This window comes from Lytechinus variegatus, chromosome 3 (assembly GCF_018143015.1).
Source record: "Lytechinus variegatus isolate NC3 chromosome 3, Lvar_3.0, whole genome shotgun sequence".
Lineage (NCBI taxonomy): Eukaryota > Metazoa > Echinodermata > Echinoidea > Temnopleuroida > Toxopneustidae > Lytechinus > Lytechinus variegatus.
The window spans coordinates 23,452,323-23,463,988 of record NC_054742.1 but is presented as its reverse complement, the minus strand read 5'-3'; the positions used below and the strand labels follow the sequence as shown (position 1 = coordinate 23,463,988).

General features: G+C 36.1%; 1 pseudogene; it reads right to left on the bottom strand.

Moving 5' to 3' along the window:
• Positions 1-563: 563 nt before the first annotated feature.
• Positions 564-10,620, bottom strand: LOC121410550 (annotated as a pseudogene).
• Between the last annotated feature and the right edge of the window lie 1,046 nt (positions 10,621-11,666).

The following is an 11,666-nucleotide window of genomic DNA, read 5'->3' as shown; positions in this document are numbered from 1 at the left end:
TTCAAAATTATTTTTGTAATTGGGTTCCCCTTTCAAGAAGTATAAATTGCTTTTAGATGAACTCCTATCACAATATACAAATAGTATGGGCTTATAATGGTATCCTATCCAAAAGTCATGTGTATGTCGTAGAATACATTAAAAAAACGTGTGCTTTTAGATTATGCTGAAATTATGCTGAGGCATTGGAATCGTACAATATGACCCATGTAAAACTGTTATGCATATATCTTGTCAATCACCCAAAATCCAAGCAATGTTTACGTCTTCGACAACAATAATAATAATATTACATTTCTGAAATACGCATAACAGCTACAGGTCTATATGTGCGAGTGACTAAATCAAACATTCTGAAAGAGGTGGGTTTTTAATTGAACTTTGAATTTCTCAAGCTGGGTAATATTTCTTAATGTCGATGGAAGAGAATTCCATTGTGCTGGTGCAGCTTTCTGGAAATCCCGATCCCCATATGATTTGGTCTTGATAGTAATTTCAGAGAGAAGATTTTGTGAGCCAGAACGGAGATTACGCTTAGGTTTATGAATCTGGACAAGTTCTTGAAGATAAGCAGGGGCAATACCATGAATACATTTGAATGTTAATATGAGAAGTTTATGTTTGATCCTTGATCGAATGGGTAGCCAATAAAGGTCAGATAAGATAGGGGAGATGTGTTCAAATTTTCCTTTTATAAGTCTTGCAGCAGAATTTTGGATATGTAATATCGAGAAGCGATTTTTTTATTCCGAATAGTAAACTATTATTATTATCTAAGTGACTTAAGATGAAGGCATGTACTAACTTTTCTGTTGATTTCCTATCAAGATATTTTCTCATTCTCCCAATTTATGCAACCCATAATAATGTAATTATGGGTTGGACCTCACATGTAATTATGGGTTGGACCTCAAAAGAAATAAACACTAGATGAAAAATCAATATTTCAAATGCAGCTTTCTTCCACACATTGTCAATCTTTTGAACGAATAACAACAATTTATTATTATTTTTACTATGTCTGTTGAAAATTTAGTTGAAAAACGTTAGTTATCAAACTTTACTTTTTAAGTATTTAGTATTGTATGATTAAAAAAATCTAATGGCACCTTACCTGCTACAATACTTCTAAGTTCAAAGTTCAAAGTTGATACGAAAATAGTCTATACGTCAAGATTATTTTGATGTACGTGATCATACATTGCATGTCCTTTTTCCCCTGTTCATTTTTTCCATCCCGCTCTTTTTTATTCTCTCCTTTTACCACCTCACGCAAATCAATATTTTATATTAATTTTCTTTTATGATCCTTTTTTCTGTTCAAGCATTCTTATACTACCATCTATGATCACAAACTTTACATTTAGGGTTTTAATATGATATATATATTTTTAAAAATATTACGATATTTCGCATTACTAAAACTTTATGTACAACTTACACGTTTGTTCAAGTGATCAAAATTCGTTTATAATACCCTCATAGTTTGAAAAATCATTATTCTATATCTAACTATCATTCCTATACATGTGAAGCGACTTGGGATCGAGGCATTTACGCCCCTCAATTTCCAACTCCCGACTTCTACAATATTGTGCATCGGATCCTTCTGTTTAATCTAAATATATGAGAAAAACCTTTGGAATCATCTCGTTACTCGTTATTCCGCTCCCTCGACCCTCAATGCTTGTAATCTTGAAAATAAGTGATTGTGTAAGCCTGTTCTCTCTCTTTTTTTTTTGTATGCGGCGATGAATGAGAGAGCCAGCCAGGAGTAAAACTATGATATTTTGCAATATAATATCAAGTTTCTGTAGTTTTATAGAGTCCTTCTGGCTCCTCATCTAGCGATATAAGATTTCAACACCACCACAAGTACTAGGTTGATATTCCTCTGTAAGCTTGGTCAGATTTTGGTGGTTGAGTGTCATGAATTCACGCTGCTCTCGATCAGTCATGTTGATTGCTCCTAGTTTCTGGTAAAATGTTTTCCCGCCGAAATTCCATCTCGATACACCCCACATGAGTGATTTACACCCCTGCATCCAGACATGCCTATGTAGAATTAGGAATGAAGATAAAGACTAAGAGAGAGTCAGTGGCGTACCGTGGGTCACGGCATTGGGGGGGGCACCAGCAAAAATTTCGAGTCACTTAGGGAGCGCGCGAAGCGCGCTCAGTTGTCAGGTATACTGACCTAATAGAGATATTTTAAGGACATGCAGTGCCATTAAACGGATATGTATCTCACCGATTAAATAATGCGAGCGCGAAGCGCGAGCTGGAAATTTTTTATATTCAGAGCTAAAAAGGGACATTTTAAGCAAATTTTTTGTAATCGTGATACCTAACTGTCTCGCTAAACAAACAATGCGAGCGCGAAGCGCGAGCTAGAATTTTTGTATATATTGACCCTAAACCGGGAGATTTTAAGGACTATATTTTAGAATCCATTAAGAGTATAAATATCTCACCATAGTCATCTAATGCTAGTGCCAAGCGCTGGCTGATTTTGTTAGAATTACATCTAAACACATGAAGCAATTTTTGAAGTCATTGTAATCATGATTATCATTCGCGTCTCACTAATCAAATGCTCCGAGCGCAAAGCGCGAGCTGAAAATTTAGGAAATTCAGACGTGAAGAGGGGCATTCTAAGGCTTGTTTGTAGGAATTCACTAAGACCCTACGTATTTCACTAACCAAATGATGCGAGCGCGAAGCGAGAGCTGAAAATTTTTGATATTCAGATCAGAAAAATTGACATTTTAGGAACCGATTTTAGGAGTTCATGAAGAGCAGAAATCCCACCAATCCACTAATGCGAACGTTAGCACGGACAGGAAATGTTTTCTATTACGACTTTAAAATAGGGCAATCACTTTATGTAGTCATGAAAATGAAGAATATGTCACTACATAAAACAATAATAACTCGAATTGCGAGGAAATGTATTTGTTGTAGGCCTATATTGATTTGAAAACGGGAGGTTTTAGTACAACATGATTATATATCTCGTTAAACAGTCTATGCGAGCACCAGGGGCGTCGATCCCATTTTCAGATTGGGGGGGGGGGGCAAAATCATTAACGTTCTAAAGGCGCTGGATCGTACAAGACACCCACACATACACACGCACACACTCACACATATATATGTACACACACACACACACACACACACATATATATATATATGACTTATGAGACACAGTCACGTACCTCACCAACAAATTAATGCGAGCGCGAAGCGCGAGCTGATATTTTTTTAGTATACTGGCAGGAAAAGCGTGCATGTTTGGGACTGTTTGTAGTAACTCATGAGGAGGATACATCACTACACAGATAGTACGAGTGCCGAGAGAGAGCTAAAAAAAATTTATATTCTGACCTGAAAGCTCTAAGCATTTTGGGTACCAATTATCAAAATTGGTATCCAAAAGAAGAATAGATGCGAGCGCGCAGCGCGAGCTGAAAATTTTTATTTTTCGATCTGAAAAAAATGACAGTTTGCTGTACGTTTTTGATAAAGAACAAGATATATATCCAAGAAAAGATGATTGAAAATCGAAGCAGGAGGTCTTTTGAGGCTTTAAAGTGAAAACGGGACATTTGCATTCACCTATTTAATCATGAAAAATATGGGTTTTTGTTACATAAATGATGCGAGCGCGAAGCGCGAGCTAAAATTTTTATATTCCAATCAGATAAGCGGGCATTTTGAGCACGATTTTAAATAAAGAACGAGTTGTTTATCTCATTCTCGCTTGCTGAACATTACAATCTTGTTTTTTTTTTGCCATATCCGGAATTATTGGGGGGGGGGCAAAATGATATGTTTGCCCCCCCAATATTTTCATTGGTGGGGCGATCGCCCCCTGCCCCCCCCCCAGGATCGACGCCTCTGGCGAGCACCATGAACAATGAAGACACAATGCAAAAAATCATGTTCCATAAGTTATGAAAAAATGCTTCTTATGTAATATAACATAATACAATATAACATTATTTCTTTCAATAATTTCTTCTTTCCCTACTACGTTTCTCTTCCTTTTTCCCTCTCTTTCTCCTTTTCCCCGTTTTTTTTTTTTGGCCAGCCGATTGGGGGGGGGGGGCACGTGCCCCCCCCATGCCCCCCCGTAGTTACGCCACTGGAGAGAGTGATAAATATACATTGGGGGCGTGTAGAAGAAAGTTACGAACAGTTGCAGGGGCCGCGGAACAGGGGAGGGGGCACTTTTTCCAATACCGTGCACAAAAACGTAAAATTGACCATAATTTTTAGCATGGTCAGCCCCCTCCCCCACTTTTGGCTCAGCCCCCCCACTTTGAAAACCGTTCCGCAGCCCCTGCAGTTGTTGGACAAACTTGACAAGTTTTCTGGCAAAGTTTGTTGCACTTTGTAGAATCTTACAAAAAAAATTGATGTGATAATCAGATAATCACCCATAGGGCCTAAGTGCACTAAAGTTTATTATGTACACATTCAAAAGCAAAACATAAGCGAACCTCTGGTTTAAGTTAAATTGCCATTTTCAATAAGCAGATGTCTTCCCTTTTCTTTTTCTAATGATACAATCCAATATGAAATGTCAAGCAAATGATCACATTTTAATTTCAGCGAATTGGAAAAACGCCCTCTCAATATGGTTGAAGACGAATTATATACATCCAAATCACCTATTGGAAATTACAGTATGCCTTATCATTCCCACCAATAGCAATTATTTGCTTACCATGAAAACATCACCATAATCAGAAGATCATAATTAAGATTACTATCATAAAATTTGTTTAATAAATAATCCTTTTTACCTTTGCAGTAGTCTTGAACAACACAGGGGCCAAGCTGTTACCTGGTATCAGAAATAAGCAAACGAATACAATCACAAAGTATGCATTTCACTTGTTCTCTCTTCAGCAGAACATAATGCTTCTACACAATATGTAAAAGTTCTCTTTGATAATGATGGGATGATGAAGACGATTTTTTTTTCAAACAAGTGCACACCAAGTTACCAATAATGCATATAGCATTTCTATTTATTTGAAGGCAGGATAAAAGAGCATTGTACATTAAATACTTTGCTCACAGGCATAGGTGCCGCGGCCTGGGATCGAACTCCGGATTTTCTATGTATAGCCAGGCGCCTTAGACCACTTGGCCACGGCACCTGATGAAGATGATGACGATATCAATAATACAACAAATGCAGCCTCATATACGAACCATATTATGGGCTGTTTTTGAACAACCGTGTAAACTAGTTTAATGGCTCCCTAAATTACTGTTTGGGAAACATGGGAAACACATATTTTGTTACAGAAATGATTACAATGACATAGGTAATCAAAATGGAAATCAAACTTGAGAATAATTTTCACAGTATACTGAAAGCCGGAAAAAGACGTTGATCACGATATTGCTATTATTGGAAATAGGAAATATATATACATATTTGGTATAATTTGCTCTGCGATTAATATTGTTTGCCTAATATACCTGAATTTTTTCCTCTTTTAACATTGCCTCGCTTTGTTTTACACTACCGAATGAAGTCCTACTATTTTTGCAGGGCATGTTATACAGCCCTCAATATGGGCAAGCCCACTCTTGCAAAAATCCAATATAGAGAAAAAGCAGCGGGCTACATAGGCTCAGGCTAGCACCATTATAGAGACGGACTAGCTCTCAAGTTATTAACTTACCTCGGTGTTTAGATGTGACAAACATTCCGCTCATATATCCAGACTTTCCTCTGTAGATACTGTACATTTCATTGAAAGTTGAGAAACCGATGATTTCGCCACGTTCATTTTTATTAAGTTGTTCTTTTGAGAAATAGCACTCAACGACAAAGAAGGAAAAGAGCGGATGTTCGGCAAAAGCATCTCTCCTCAAAACTGCAGGAATAATAAGAATACAGAGCAAGGGCGTTTGGTGTTTAATTCATCAATAATTCGTTTTTACTTTATACAACGTAATCCTTTTATAGCAAACATTGCTCTTGTAATATAAAATTCAGAATTATAATGATTATGATCGTTATCATTGCTATGATTTTATTCGGTGTCACCTGTGCCAGGAATGTTATAGTAGTAAAAGTTAATTTCATGTGATAATAATTCCCGACGTCGGTATACTTCCCCTTTTGGTGCGATTATCATAAAGTTTTCAAGTATATTAAAATTGACCCCAAATCAGGAAAACCTAATATAACTTTTTAAAATACAGTCCATGGGTATTGATAAATTCTTAAAAATGGACCAACAAGAAACTTTGGCATTCTTATTCCGATATTTGGCAATGATACCTGTATACCCATAACTGCTCACCAAACATACTATCTTATGGGATATGCCGGGAATATGTTAAAAACCTAAATTCGATTGGTTCGTGTACTAACATATATATAAATCAGTTGATCAGTTTAGAATTTATTATAAAATGCTCACTTTCTTCACTTGTTTCTACAGTAGTGTCTCTATCATCACTTCCAGGGTGTTTCTTCTGGTGACTAAACTCAGCTGTCTCATTAATGAGTCGAAAGAGGGCACCACAATCGCAAGGCCGACCTTTTCGTATTACATAATATACCATGATTAGAGAATATTCTGTTATGAGAAGAACAAGACGAGGAGAAAATGCATATAAGGCAATCAAGAGAGACAAAAAGAGAGGATGGGAAGGAGAGAGGGAGAGAGAGAGGGGGGGGGGGGAGGAGGAGGAGGAGGAGAGAGAGAAGTGGTGGATATGAGTTTATGACGATATGAGAGAGAGAGAAATTTATATTTGGGGCAATCATACAAAATGATAGGGTTACATCAGATAGGATTTTTAAAAATAGCTGTTCTGAAGTTACGAGCGACTATACGAACTATTTGTAATACTTTTTTGTGCTACATGATGATTCAAATGTCATTGGTTTACCACCCATATGGGGGGGGGGGGCAAAATCCCGAAGGGGGCACAATATTTTTGACAGCGTGAGATACGGAAGCGATCGAGCGGGAGAGGGTGTGGCAACCCCACGATAAGGACTTTGTGTAAAAATGGAGTATAAAAGTTGCGTTTCTAAGAGCATTCAAAATAAATTTCATGAGAATTGAACAAAACTATAATCATAATTTATAAGAACCTATGAAATCAACACGCAAAACGGTCGAACCGGAATGTGGTTTCATGTCTGATCAATTAAAGGGATGGTCCGGGCTGAAAATATTTATATCTTAATACATAGAGTAGAATTCACTGAGCAAAATGCCGAAAATTTCATCAAAATCGGACAACAAATAATAAAGTTATTGAAGTTTATAAAGTTTAGCAATATTTTGTGAAAACAGTCGTCATGATTATTCGTTAGGTGGGTTGATGATGTCACATCTCCACTTCCCGTTTTCTTAAATTATTATATGAAATCATATTTTTTCATTATTTCATAAACTTGTGTGAATAATATATCCCACTTATAATGAAATAAGTTGCAGCAATAAATATCTAATGCACTCAGTTGTCAATCCAATTTTTCTAGTTCTTGGAGGAAAAAATTTGAATAAACCTAATTTCATATGATAAAATACAAAAGAACAAGTGGAGATGTGACATCATCAGCCCACCTAATGAATATTCATGGCGACTGTTTTCACAAAATATTGCTAAACTTTGAAATTCAATAACTTTGTTATTTGTTATTCGATTTTGATGAGATTTTCAGCATTTTGCTCAGTGAATTATACTCAATGTATCAAAAAATTAAATTTAAATTACGTATTACGCTTATATTGACTCATAATACTAGAAATTACATTTTTCATGCAATATCCTTTCAGAAACATATATCTATGTACATTTACATACACGGACGACGCGAGAGAGCACAATCATCATAAGTTATAAGATGGAAAAGGGGCTTATCAAAGGTATGTTTCACAGAGGGACATGTTCGTCAAAAGACGCGATCTTACTATGATATGTAATTGCCCCGTCAGGGGCGAAATTTTTTCATTTCTGACAATGGAAATGATAATTTTTAGGCAGAAAAGTGCCTCCATCGTTTACTTTTGTCCTTAAATTATTTATCATTTTTCTACTTTTAGGGGGCACATGGGGGGGGGGCAAAATCTCGTTTTGCCCCCCCAAAATTTTATTTGGGGGGGGGGGGGGCAAGTGCCCCCCTGCCCCCCCCCGCTTCCGGCGCCTATGAAGTCATGCATAACTTTTCTAACAGCTTTACTAACAGAACCGGTGTGTTGGCTCAGTTGGTAGAGCGTCCGTCACACAACCGGGAGGTCGGGGGTTCAAACCCCGGCCGTGTCAGACGAAAAGACGTTAAAAGATGGGAGTTGCTGCTACCCTGTTTGGCGTCGTCGATCTGGCGCTGCATGCACAGCGGCTGCCGGGCCCACGATCAATTAGGCAAACCAAATATTCGGAGTATTTCATTGCATGTCTATTTCGATTCTCATTGGTTAAAATCCATGTTGCCCTTTTTTTAAGTGTAAATCGTTTTGCACAGGTTTCTGATTATTCTCAAGGACATTAAAATATACCCAGGACAGAACTTTCTCCGTTTATGATATACTTTATAAAATTGATATAAACTATATGATAAACATAAAAATCAAAACTGAAACTCAAGCAAAGGCGGTATTAATATCATTTTTATTGAAAATGAGAAAATGGGAGAAGATGGAAATCTCAACGAGAGCCATTATAGCACCATAATTCTTTGTCAATGAGTATTTGATATGTTTTGGGGACATAATTTGAAATGGCATATGCACCTTATAGACGAAGGTGTCACTGATTTTCAACTATGTTTTTTTTAATTGACGGTGTCATATTGTCTTGTCCATCAAATCTTTAGTTTTGGTTTCTGGTGCATTATAGCAGACATTGCATACATGAATTCATTATTTTGTTTCATTTGTCTTACAAAATATTTGGCCCCATACATTTAGAAGTGTAGTGTATATAAAGAATACTTCAACTAATTAATTTCAACACCCACATATAAATATTTGCATTGCTTTATCAATTTCCGAGGACAAATTAGGCTTTGCGAAAACCATTGTTGTCATGAAATTTCTTTTTTGCTCTGTCCTCAGACAAACGATTATACAAGCGTGCACACACCCACCGTCAACCCTACACACACACACGCTCACACACCCTCACTCACATTTTTTTTTTTTTTTAAATAATATTTTATTTTCTTCCTCTTTCAAAACAATAAGTTGACAATCACAATTCATATAAATAAAGATTCTTTGCATGTATACAAGCAATCAACAGTCAAACAAATAAATATATCAATATCAATTAAATTACAAATATTTTAAAAATGATTACAAATGAAATCAAACCGCCATATTTCTCTTCTATCATGTCTATAACAATATGAAACTTTTTTTTTGTAAGAGAAAAAAAAATTACCTCAATATCATGTTCATATCAAAATTATGTCAAATCAAATAAGAAACTCTACAAGCCTTCAAGAGGAAGATTACATATATATGTTTCACTCACCCACGCACCCCACACTCCCTACTACACAATATACCACCCCCCCAAAAAAAAAAAAAAAAAAAAACATCCCCACACACCCTCACCTCCTCACACACACTACTGTCGTCCATATTGGCGTGCTTGCATGGGGACTATGCCCTTACAGAAGTTCCATAACCAAGAACTGAATTGTTAAAATTTATAATAAAATAAGCATTCGTATTTACAAAGTCAGTTATTTTGCTCGCTTGCTCGCATTTCTTTTCTTCGAATTGTCGTCCCATTGGCCTACACAATATTTTTACTCCTAAAATTTTGTTTCATTGGCTTATTACGCCCCTGACTGACACACTTTTTTTATGTGTTCTTTTTATAGAAATTTCATTAAAAATTGATCACAGAAACTCAAAGTTAATGATTATGAAACAAAATGTACAGATCTTTATTTTGTGTTAAGAGCATATAGTCAACAATAATCGCTTACACACCGCTGAATTAAATAATCATGAAATCAAATGGCTAAACAATTTACACTAACACACATCTGCACACCCACTCCCACAAATCTATGCAACTCCTGCAAAATTTAAGTCATAATAACCGCTATTTGCAGGATCGCATTAATTTTAATGGGACATTATATTTTACACACGCTAAGCTAATATGGCTCAATAAAGATTTCCCATCACCATTTTAAAAAAGTTCTCTTTTTTAATGGACATAATGCACACGTGTGGCCGAAACACCTGTAAGAGTCATACTGGCTCATGAAATAATGTTTGAAATACTCGATAGTAGAAAATATCATGCCTTCATACCTTAAAAGAGGTGTTGACTGGAGCTGCTTCAATGTTGAGAGTACCGTTGAATTGATGTGCAAGTTCTTGTGAAATATGTTGATCTCCTTTGCGGACATAAAAATTTCCGGTATTATTCCTGACATGAGTGGTAGTAAAATGGGAACCAGTACATTTCCTGAGGTGGTGTAGAAAAGTTTATCTATTCAAACCTTCAAAAAAGAAAATCCGTTGACAGTGAAGTTTGTGAAGTCATCGAAACTAATAGCGTGTTGTCAATCCCTTCTTGCTATTAAGCTCTCCTATTATGCATGAAATAGCTCTATACAGTGCGTATCAAAAAAAGGTTTACACTTAGAAAAAATCCCGTAAAATTTTATATTTGTAATATCCTGAAGATTTTTGCACGTTTTAACATTGGTACAGTTCCCTTTAAGCAAATGACGATATAACTGTCGAAAAATATTTCCGCTTCAGTGAGCACCACTTACTTTTGAAAAGTTAGTGAAAAATAATTTGCGCAGAGCTTTGAAATGTTTTTGCGAATAAAAGTAGACCTTAATCATGAAGAACACATGGTATTTAGCTAGTAAAATTGATTTGAAGATATCTTTTACCTTTTTAAAATTGTTTCCTTGTCCAATACACTTTGAAGAGTGCATTGCGCCCCACCCCTTTCCCCCACACACCGAGGCCATCGTGGCGATATTTGCTTTACACTGAGCTGTGATTTACATGAATTGGCTTAGGATTGATTTTCATTTTATTAATCATTGTGAAGCTTGGGGAAAGTGTGGAGAAACAAGTATTATATGAAAAATAAAATGCAGACCCACTTTAAGTGATAAAAACTTAGTTAAAAAATGCTGGAGATGTCTGATTTAAACTTTTATTCATATTCGATTATGTCCTGAGATCCAGCTAGCACAAAAAGGGTAAATGTTGTGCTTACTAAGTGTTGAAATTTCAATTTTGGTGGCAAATTGTTACAAAATGCTTGAATGTATCTATTTTATTTCTATTGACTAAAGTGCAAGGGAAATGTATGAGAAATGTTTCGCAGGGTAAGTTTGATTTCGCCCTTTCCCCTTGACACAGCTTGACAACGAGCATTTCTGCGCAAACAGATTTCTGCGAGCTTTACAAAAATAATGGACAGTGCTCACTCAAGTTTAGCATTCTGTCAAAACCTTTACTTTCATTGGATAGATGAGACCCAAACCCAAGATTATATGTGAAAAAAATACCCACATGTTTTATATTTTTTGATTCCCAGGGCTTTTTCAAAGTGTAAACTTTTTTTTGATACGCACTGTATAGGCATGTCAGACGAATACGAAATTCTCGAACTAGAATTCGTTA